The sequence below is a fragment of the Kogia breviceps genome, chromosome X (genome assembly GCF_026419965.1).
Source record: "Kogia breviceps isolate mKogBre1 chromosome X, mKogBre1 haplotype 1, whole genome shotgun sequence".
Taxonomy (NCBI): domain Eukaryota; kingdom Metazoa; phylum Chordata; class Mammalia; order Artiodactyla; family Physeteridae; genus Kogia; species Kogia breviceps.
In genome coordinates this window covers 32,789,779-32,800,663 of record NC_081330.1, presented here as the reverse complement: position 1 = coordinate 32,800,663, position 10,885 = coordinate 32,789,779, and the positions used below count along the sequence as shown (strand labels likewise).

The following is a 10,885-nucleotide window of genomic DNA, read 5'->3' as shown; positions in this document are numbered from 1 at the left end:
CTTCTCTGCATTTGGTGTCTCTATAAAAGGTTTTCATGGAAGCAAACATGTGAGTGTAACCAAAAAATTAATGTTTTCTGTATACTAAATACCATATTTGGAGGAATACTGTCTCTTTCAAGAATGAACAGAGAGAAAAGAACCATATATAGAAACTTTGAAAAATCAATACTACAGGATAAGTTAAAGAGAAGACTCAGATATAAACTACTAGCAAATCCAGTTATGATATTTCAAAGAATACTTTATCTCTTCTTATGTAGTAGAAGAAACCATGAAGTCTGTATACTAGGAGAGGAACATAAAACGCTAGAATATACTGACATGAAAAACAACAGAGGGGTCAGAGTAATGGACAGGAATGGAGCCCTGGCCGCCTTGAAGAGAATCATTCAACATATTTCTCTAATCTGTCAACTTATTTTCATTCTATCACCATTCAAGTCCAAGTCACCATAGTCCCTCGTTTGAACTATTTCAGTAGTCTCCTAATTGGTTGCCCTGCCACTTCTTTTACTACCCCAACTAATCTTATTTCCAAAATGCAAACATACTGATATTTTTAAACTATAAATATTAGTTTTTCACTCCTTTCTTAACACACTTCAAGGCTTCAAACTGCACTAGAAAACACAAACAAACATGCATTCTTTACCATAGCCTACAAGGGACTAAATGATCTTGCCTTTATCTACCTCTCCAAACCCATCCCATGCCAATGGGAGGTATACTCATTCCACCAAGCCGAACGATGAGGTTTTAGAGGAGAATAATATGTATTCTCTGGAGGAGATATCTTGAAGATGAAGGTGCTCATACCTGATTCATGTCTGAAAAATCCAAAACAGAAAGACTGGACGTGACTTGTAGGTTGAAGAACAAAAATACACAGCTGTTTGGAAATAGCTCACACCTTTGGGGATTGGCTTCTATAACTAGGTGTGTGCTTCTCATGTTTCCCATAAGGTAACTGTGGATCCCACAGATGGAGCTCAGCTTAGGTCCTCCTGTAAAATACCTGTAGGGGCAGAGTGACTCAAAATGTAAAAGTACTATGTGTTTTTCCTCTCTCTGGATGCTTTTACAATTAAGAAAAAAAATCTCTGGATTTCAGCAGGTTTTCTATGCTGAGCTTACATGTAGTTTTCTTCGCATTTATCCTGCTTGAGGTAGCGCATCCTGAATCTGTAAGTTGGTATTACCTCTCAATTTTGGAAATTCTTAGGCATTGTCTCTGCAAGTGTCGCTTCTGCCTCGTTTTCTGATTGTTCTCCTTGTGATACCAGTTACATGTATGTCAGAAGTCTTCCCCATGTCTCATATGTTTCTTGTGCTCTTTTCTGTTATTTGCCTCTCAGTGCTTCAGTATAGTTTCTCCTCAATCCTCACACATATTTTATTTCTTCTCTCTTTATCTCTAATATGCTATTAAACCCATCCATTGATTCTTATTTTTAATTATTTTCTCATTCTAGAATTTCTATTTGATTATTTTTTACAGTTCCTAGTTCTCTGCTGAATTCTTCACCTTGCCACTAAATTTTTTACACTGTTATATAAGAACTACAATGTCCAGATTTTGCATGTTTGTTTATATAGTTGATTTTTCTTAGTTTTTAGTCAATTTTGTTAGTTTTTGCATACTTTATTGTTTTAAATTGAGTACTGTTTATTGTGTATGACAAAATAGTTGAGATTATTTGAAGCTCTGGAAATCGTTATGTTCTAGGCACAATTTAATTTTGCTTTGGGCATGCAGTTAAGCTAAGGGCAGATTATTTTATACCAATCAGGAATTTATCTGATTTAAAGTTGGCTTTAGTTTTTGTGAGGGCTGGTCTATTTCAAGTTCACCCTTACTCTTAGTATATAACCCTTCAGAGTCCCAACTTAAAGCCTTAGATGTTTACCGGGGTTCCTCCTCCTTCTTAGGTTTCAAATTCCAATATTTTGTCCTACAGATATGATATATTGTGACTAGTTCTCTTACATTTTCAGTCTCTCATTCACTGCATGTGAATGGACAAATGCTTTGAGTGGAAAAGTGATGCCAAATCAGTCTCACCCTCTTGGTTTCCCTTCTGTTAGAGATCTTGTCTTCACAAGTGCATATCATCTTGGTAGGTTTCATTGCATTCAAACAAATGTTATTTCACATGTTATTCAGATTTTCTAGTTTTCTCAGGAGTATTATTGGTCTAAAACCAAGTAGACCACCAGTGCTTGAAGTGGTGCAATTGCTATAAAACTACTGTATCTAATATTACAGTTGATTCAATAATTAAAACTTATCTTTGCCGTAGACTGAATATTTGTATCTCCCCCCATATCCAGATGTCACACATTTGTTTATATAGATGATTTTTCTTAGTTTTTAGTCAATTTTGTTACTTTTTGCATGCTTTGTTCTTATTTTATTTTTTATTTATTTATTTTTTTAACATCTTTATTGGAGTATAATTGCTTTACAATGGTGTGTTAGTTTCTGCTCTACAACAAAGTGAATCAGTTATACATATACATATGTTCCCATATCTCTTCCCTCTTGTGTCTCCCTCCCTCCCACCCTCCCCATCCCACCCCTCTATGTGGTCACAAAGCACCGAGCTGATTTCCCTGTGCTATGAGGCTGCTTCCCACTAGCTATCTATTTTATGTTTGGTAGTGTATATATGTCCATGCCACTCTCTCACTTTGTCACAGCTTACCTTTCCCCCTCCCCATATCCTCAAGTCCATTCTCTAGTAGGTCTGTGTCTTTATTCCTGTCTTACCCCTAGGTTCTTCATGACCTTTTTTTTTGTTTGTTTCTTAGATTCCACATATATGTGTTAGCATACGGTATTTGTTTTTCTCTTTCTGACTTACTTCACTCTGTATGACAGACTCTAGGTCCATCCACCTCACTACAAATAACTCAATTTCATTTCTTTTTATGGCTGAGTAATATTCCATTGTATTTTTTTAAATTGAATACTGAAATCCTAACCTGCAACATGATCGTATTATGAGATGGGGCCTTTGGGAGGTAATTAGGTCATGAAGAAGGAGTCTTCAATAATGGGATTAGGGGCTTCCCTGGTGGCGCAGTGGTTGAGAGTCCGCCTGCTGTTGCAGGGGACACGGGTTCATGCCCTGGTCTGGGAAGATCCCACATGCCGTGGAGCGGCTGGGCCCGTGAGCCATGGCCGCTGAGCCTGCGCGTCCAGAGCCTGTGCTCCACAACGGGAGAGGCCACAACAGTGAGAGGCCCGTGTACCGCAAAAAAAAAAGAAATACTAATAATAATAATAATGGGATTAGTACCCTTTTAAAGCAGACCCCAGAGAACTCCCTTGCCCTTTCTGCCCTGTGAAAACAAAACAAAAAGATAGATAGCCATCCTTGAACCAAGAATTGGGTCCTTACCAGACACCAGATCTGCTGGTGACATGATCTTGGACTTCCCAGCCTGTAGGACTGTGAGAAAGAAATTTCTGTTGTTTGTAAACCACACAGTCTATAGTACTCTGTTATAGCAGCCTGAATGAACTAAGATGTTCTTGGTACTAATTATAAATATTTGTATAACACATTTAAGAAAAAACAATTTATTTTAATATTTAAAGCTATGCAATCACTTTAGCATATAAAGTTCCACACAAAATTAATTGCCATAATTATCTATTGTAGATTAATGCAACCCCAGATATCTTCAGAAATCTGTGCTGTAGACAGAAACATTAATTTGCTTTTAGCTACTGAACTGTGAATAACAGATCTTATTCATAAATTATGGCCACTAAAAGTAATACTATTTTGTTTTTTTCTGCCACTCTGAAAATCATTTCAAATTGCTTTGGTAGTTTGTGCTTCCTTAAATTAAGGTATCTTCCTTGCCTATCACTATTTAAATACCTAGGGGTTATTTATTTACTGGTTGATTTACTGATACATTTAATCATTCAAATGTTTATTGACCATCAACTTTGCATTATGTGCATTGTTAGGATGCTGTGTATACAGTAGAGAGTGAGACACGCAAAGAACTAAAATGCAATAAAGTTAAAACCATAATTGAGAAATGTGCATATTGTAAAAGGAGCAAAGAAAAAGAGACTAACTCTGCCTGAGGAAGTCAACAAAAGATTCACAGAGTATTGCTAGCCTTTGAACTGAGCCCTGAAAAATCATTAGGAGTTTTCAAGTCTGATGAGTCCTATGGGATCACATAAAATGGTTACTAAGTCATTCCATGAGAGATCTTGAAATGATTATTAGCAGCTTAGCATGTGAAAAGGGCCCAAAGCTGGACAAAGACTAACACTGAAGAATTCCAATCAATTCAGCATGACTAGAACTTGAGGGTTGGATAGTGATGGTGGCAGTGAGCAGAAAAATGGTGAGAAATAAGATGAGAGAGAAAAACTTGAGTATGATAGGTGTTAAAGGCCATGGTAGCAAGTTTGGCCTTCATTTTGTAGGAAGTGGATGGCGATTTAAATGTTTTAAACTGAATTCTGGTTGCATCATAGAGAATGGTTTGGAAAGGGACAAGACTTGGAGGCATGGAAGCCAGGAAGCCAGGAGACTATTGCAGTGATCTAGGTGAGATCCAGGGAGGAGGAATGGAGAGGGGAGATGATGAGCTCACTGCTATCTGTGTTCCATATTACCTCTGCTTCTATCCATACTCCTTCTTCTTTTCTCATTTATAACTAGAATCCATGAGGCTACTACCTTTCCAATAATTTATTTTATTATTTTCAATATTTAACTGGAAATCATATTTCTATTTCACTCTCTCAAAATAATTCCTATCCCAATATTTCTTTTCAAATACCCAACTTCACTGAAAGAAGATTATTGTTTATATTTTGCTAAATTTTAAATATTTTAATTATCTAACTTTAAATAATGTTCACTCACATTGAACAACACAGATTTTATAAAGAGTTTTATGAAGTGGATGCCTCACATATATTCCAGCTATGGTGAGGCTTAATTTTATCAATATATTTTTAGTTCTGCAATATGAATACAATTAGTTTTTCTCTCTCTCAGTCACACATATATTTCACATAGAGGATGTTCCAAAGTCATCTTACAATATGAACCAGAGAAATAAATTAATTTGATGGAAGAATCAGATTGTACTCAAAAGGGAAACAATAAATGACCCAAAGAGGGGAGCAAAAAGCTTTCATTTGTTAAGAATGTCATTTATCAACTCATTAATTATATTAATAACTTAAATTTGTAAGAGACTTTACAATTTTAAATGGTTTCACATTCATTTTCCAATTTTAATTAAAAGAAGAACAGTTGTAAAAATTTAGTTAATAATGTGACATTATGGGTCTTAAAGTGGAGTTAATATCCATTATTTTCAGGATTCTTTAATTTGTTTAATTATTAGGGAGACACTTGCTGAGTACCTACTATGTGTTTGTGATTATTTTAAATGCATTGGCAAACAGTAATGGATTTATACAAAGTTCCCTCCTTAATTATCTTACAATTCTGTTTTCCCAATGGGGAAGTACAAATGGTTGAATAAACATATCATTGTGTTAGCAAGGACAATAGTGTGAATATCTAGAGACACACTTTTTATTAAGTTTGGGATTTTGAGTCTAGAAAATGTCTAGATTTATATTATAGCTTTTCATTTCTAAGCAATGCCTTGAAAAAATAATCCTCCACAATTTTAAGGGAACTGCTTTAATTTTAGTGTATAATATTGTCAAGAGAGAGTTTTACTATATTACATTATATACGACAATGTATTTTATTTGTAAACTAATAACATTCTAAACTAATAACACTAAGCAATATGCTTAGTGGGAATATTAACTTTTATATTGCAGACAGAACTTGTTCTGTTCAGGAACTGATTAACTAGGTATGGTTTTCTTATGAATTTTTATTGCCTTAATTCTGGCCATATTCCTAATTCTTATTATTTCTACTACCAGATGGATGAAAAAGAGAAAAGTTTTAAGAAGTCGGTTGTATTGCATGCCTTTCCAATTTTTTCTTATATTTTTACTCTAAACAATGCATATTCCAGTGAGGAGTGAAAGGATTTGTGAGCATATGGGTCCTCATCTGCTGCCACCTGTGAAAATCTGCATTAATCTTTAAATTCTTTCCCTGTTTCCCGAAAAACATTGACAAAGTTAATCATACACAAAGTTAATTAGAATTTAGTTCTACTAAAATATCTCATCATCTTCAGCAATTCTCTGTACCGCCGCAAGATGCAGTTTAGACAGAATGACTGCACTGATGCTTATCGAAGTAATTGAAAAATGGGGGTGTTATTTTAAATTTAATAATTTTTAAGTTCCAACTCTGGATTATGCTATGAATTGAATTGTGTAGCACAATAAGATATGCTGAAGCTGTAACCTCCAGTACCTATGAATGTGACCTTGTTTGGAAATAGGGTCTTTGCAGATATAATCAAGTAAATATTTGATCATTAGGGTGGGCCCTATCAATATGACTGGTGTCTTTATAAGAAGAAGAGGAGAGACACAGACATAGACATACAGGGAGAATGCTATATGAAGACAGAGACAGTAATGGGAGTGATAGAGCTGAAAGACAAGGGTTTTCAGGACCCGTGGATTGCTGCCCACGAGCAGAAGGCAAGGACTCTACCCAGAGTACCAGAGAGAGCATGGCCCTGTTGACAGCTTAATTTCAGGCTTACAGCCTCCAGAAGGGTAAGAGGATAAATTTCTGTTGCTTTAAGTCATCTGGTTTGTGTACTTTGTTAAAGTCGCCACACAAAACTAATATACAGTGTAAGCACATTATTTTCTTCAAAAGAATAAAGAGCATACAGGCATGTAACTCCAAGTTTACAGGGTTAGATGGGGCCAAGAGATAGGTGCTTAATAGTGGTCAGTAACTCTGCTTCTAAGACATAGTCTGGTTCAAGTAAAGGAATGATTGTTGTTTTCTAATTAGCTGCAAGGAGGTGGATGCTCCGTTTTTTCCTGACTCACTTTTTTTTAAGTAAACTTTTCACTTTAAGATAATTGTAGATTCACATCAATCGAAATTTTTGGATACTACTGTATTTCCCTGGATGTCTTAAAGGAAGAGATCAGAGTTAAGCAAAAAGATACATCTGATCTCATTATGTGAGACTCTTAAATTTAAAATAATGATTAAAGAGGAGTTAATATTATCACAAATGGAGTTATGACTGATTATGAATAATAATATGAAGGAAGAAAAAAGCACCCAGAGCAGTCACTGAAACTGCAAATGAAGCTTTCTGTTGAACCTAGATTTGTAAAGTGTCATGATTGTATCGAAGAAGACTTTGAGAAGAGTGTTTAGGCAGGTGATGACCAAAATGAACTGAATTTGTGGAAAAGGATATAATATTGATGGGTGACAAGAAGATCTTATTGTTAAAGCTATCTTCTGCTCTTTCAACACTAATCATCATTGAAGAGCATTTTAAAATGTCACTAAAAGCAATTAAAAGAAACGTGTGTATAAGGTGAGAAAGGATTTACCTGCTCTGAACAAATCTGTCAGTGAAATCACCAAACTTCACTTTTTATCAGGAATCTTGGGGAAATGTATAGATGTTGACAACTTTTACAGTATAATTTATTAAAGCAATGATATTTAGCCTAGAACATAAAAAGAAGGCATAACAGTTTTTAAAAACCTTGGACTTTGGGATGACATCAGAAAATGGCAGAGTAGGAAGCTCCACGCTCTTGTTCTCCCACAGAAATAGTTATTTTTTTAAAAAAACTAAGTACTGGCTAAAATAACTTCATAGGAGTCCTAAAAAATAAATGATCAGATATATGATATATGATTTCATATGATATCAGATAAATGATTTGCAAATGTTGTCTTTTCACTATTATAATGTCATTTGATGCACAAAAGCTTTTAATTTTAATGAAGTCTAGTTTATGTTTTTTACTAATTGCATGTGCTTTAAGTGTCTTTGGCACCTATAGCGACAATAAATTTTAAAGTGCAATTTCTAGTCACATTACCACCAATATTCACACTACAGGCTTATTTACCTAAGTTCCTATTACTTAATACATCATACCCAGCTTTCAACAAAAAACTACAAAGCATATTGAGAGGCAAGTATAAAACATGGTCTGAAGAGGCAAAGCAACATCAGAAGTAGATTCAGATATGGCAGAGACATTGAAATTATCATACTGAGAATTTTAAATACTTATGATTAAAATGTTAATAGCTGTAATGGAAAAAATAGAAAGCATGCAAGAACAGATGGATAATGTAAGCAGAGACGTATGAAATCTAAGAAAGAATCCATAGGATATGCCATAAATCAAAAACACTGTAACAGAAATGAATAATGCCTTTGTTGAGCTCATCAGGAGACTGGAAATAACTGAGAAAATAATCAGTGTGCTTTAAGATATGTCAATAGAAATTTCCTAAACTGAAATACAAATAAAAAAATAATTGAGAAACAGAACATCCAAGTCATATGGAACAATTTTTAAAGATATGACATATGCATAATTAGAATGCCAAAATGAGAAGAGAGACTATAGCAGAGGAAGCATTTGACATAATTGTAACTAAAATTAATGATAGACACCAAACTGAAGACCAACAAGTCTCAGAGAACACCAAGAAGAATAAATACCAAAAGTATCAGACATAGATATATCTTATTCAAAACTCAGAAAAGCAAATACAAAGAGAAACTTGAAAGAGAACTTGAAAGAGGTTGGCTGGGTTGAGGGTGAGGAGGAGACATGATATTTCTATAGAGGCAAGGATTACAGAAGGCTTCTCATTAAAGACCAAGAAAGCAAGAAGAGAGAGTACAATAAAATATTTAAAGTGTTGAAAGAAATAAACTACTAAACAAGAATTCAATATCCTAGTTCTGTGGAAAATGCCAATGGTAATTTGATAGGCATTGCATTGAATCTGTAGATTGCCTTGGGTAGTATACTCATTTTAACAATATTGATTCTTCCAATCCAAGAATGAGTTATATCTTGCTATCTGTGTCATCTTCTATTTCTTTCATCAGTGTCTCATAGCTCTCAATGTCACTGAAACTTCATTAGTCCAGTTTAGAGGAAATGCTTAAGATTTGGCATACAGTAAGTCCCCTACATACGAACCTTCAAGTTGCGAACTTTCAAAGATGAGAATGTGCGTTCGCATGTCCAGTCACCTAAGTTAGTTCACATGTCTGGCGTACATTGTCATGTGCGTGCATCCTCTACAAGTGGTTGTGTTTCTGTGTACTTTACAGTACTGTATAGAGTACAGTAGTACAGTATCTTTATTTCAAGCCCAGGATGTCTGGAATCAAGCATAAAAGCAGTGGTGATGTAGCTGGTACTGTACTGTACTTTTCAAGGTACTGTAGTGTAAATATTAAAAATGTTCTCTTTATTTTTTCTGTTTGTTTTTTATGTATTATTTGTGTGAAAAGTCTAAATCTATTACAGTACAGTACTACATAGCCAATTCTGTTAGTTGGGTACCTAGGCTAACTTTATCAGACTTATGAACAAATTGGACTTACAAACTGTGCTCTTGGAAGGGAACTGGATGGTATGTAGCAGACTTACATACATATTAAGTGATAAGTGGCACAACGTTTTCCATACAGTTTCATGTATAAATATTGATATGCACTTGGGCCAGAGCTGTGATGGGTCAGCCCATCTGCACCATTTTTATGTCAGGGATGATCCCATCTCTGCCCTTTGAGCACTGGAGGGACAGTTGCTGCATGCATTTCATCCTCCAAGGTGCGGCCCTCGCAGGGAGGGGCTGCTTTGGATCTTGCCATGGCACTGCTTGCTGACGGCCTGGTTGTTGGCTTTGTCACTCGTTTTATTCCCTGCCCCTTTTGTCCTGTCATCTCACTCTACCTCACACTTGGGGAAGGAGGTCCTGCTGCATTCGCCCAGCACCAGGGACATCATCATGAACTCTGACGGACACGGGGCTGGGCAGGTCCAGGTTGCCGGACCTCACAGCCAGGGGATCTGGTCAGTGGTCGGGTATCTCAGACTAGCTCCTGGGTCCTGAGCTGAAGCTGGACACAGACTGGGTTTCCGAGTCATTTTCAAATACAGAGGTGCTACAGTTGTCATCGTCAGAAGCCTCGGAGGCCCCAGAAAAGGCCTCCAGCTTGGGCTTGTGCCCCGACAGGTTCTCTGTGGTCGCGCTGCCACCTTTGGCCCTGACGCCGCGGCTGCGAGGTCCCAATCGCACTGGCGTGCTGCTGCTCGTGCATCTTGTCTGAGATCGTCTCCAGGTTCCTCAGGGCCATCTTGTATTCACCCTTCACCATGACAGCTTGGCCTGCAGGTCGTCCACTATCTTCTCGAGTTTATTCTCCCGCTGCCGCATGAGCTCCATGGCCGCGTTGTACCTGGTCGCAGTCTCCCTGTGCCCAGCTAACTCCTAGGTCTTGGTCTTTGCGAATTTTCTTCACCAGCTTGTCCAGTTTCACCGTCGCTTCTACCAGAACAGAGCGGAACTTGTGACAGATATCTTGCTAATACATTACTGAGGGTAAATTTATGTAGAGTGAAATACACAAATCTTAAGTGTACAGATCAATTAATATTTACAAATATATATGCCTTACTCTCAGACCAAATGAAGAACATTTCCATTACACCCAAATAGGTCCCTTACAAATATTTCCAGTCAGTACCTTTGCCCTGCTACCCTCTAGCACCATGCAGACAAATAACTATTCTAATCTCTATCACCAAAGATTGATTTTTAATGTCAAGACGATACATTGACAAGCTGTAAGATATACATGATGTTTATGTCCCTACACATGCTGAATGAAATAATAAGATTCAGATGGGGTGGGAGACAAAATTATGGAT

The 10,885-nt window shown here is 36.5% G+C and overlaps 1 pseudogene; it reads right to left on the bottom strand.

Moving 5' to 3' along the window:
* Window positions 1–9,689: 9,689 nt before the first annotated feature.
* On the bottom strand, window positions 9,690–10,400 carry LOC131748048 (SH3 domain-binding protein 5 pseudogene; annotated as a pseudogene).
* Window positions 10,401–10,885: the final 485 nt, after the last annotated feature.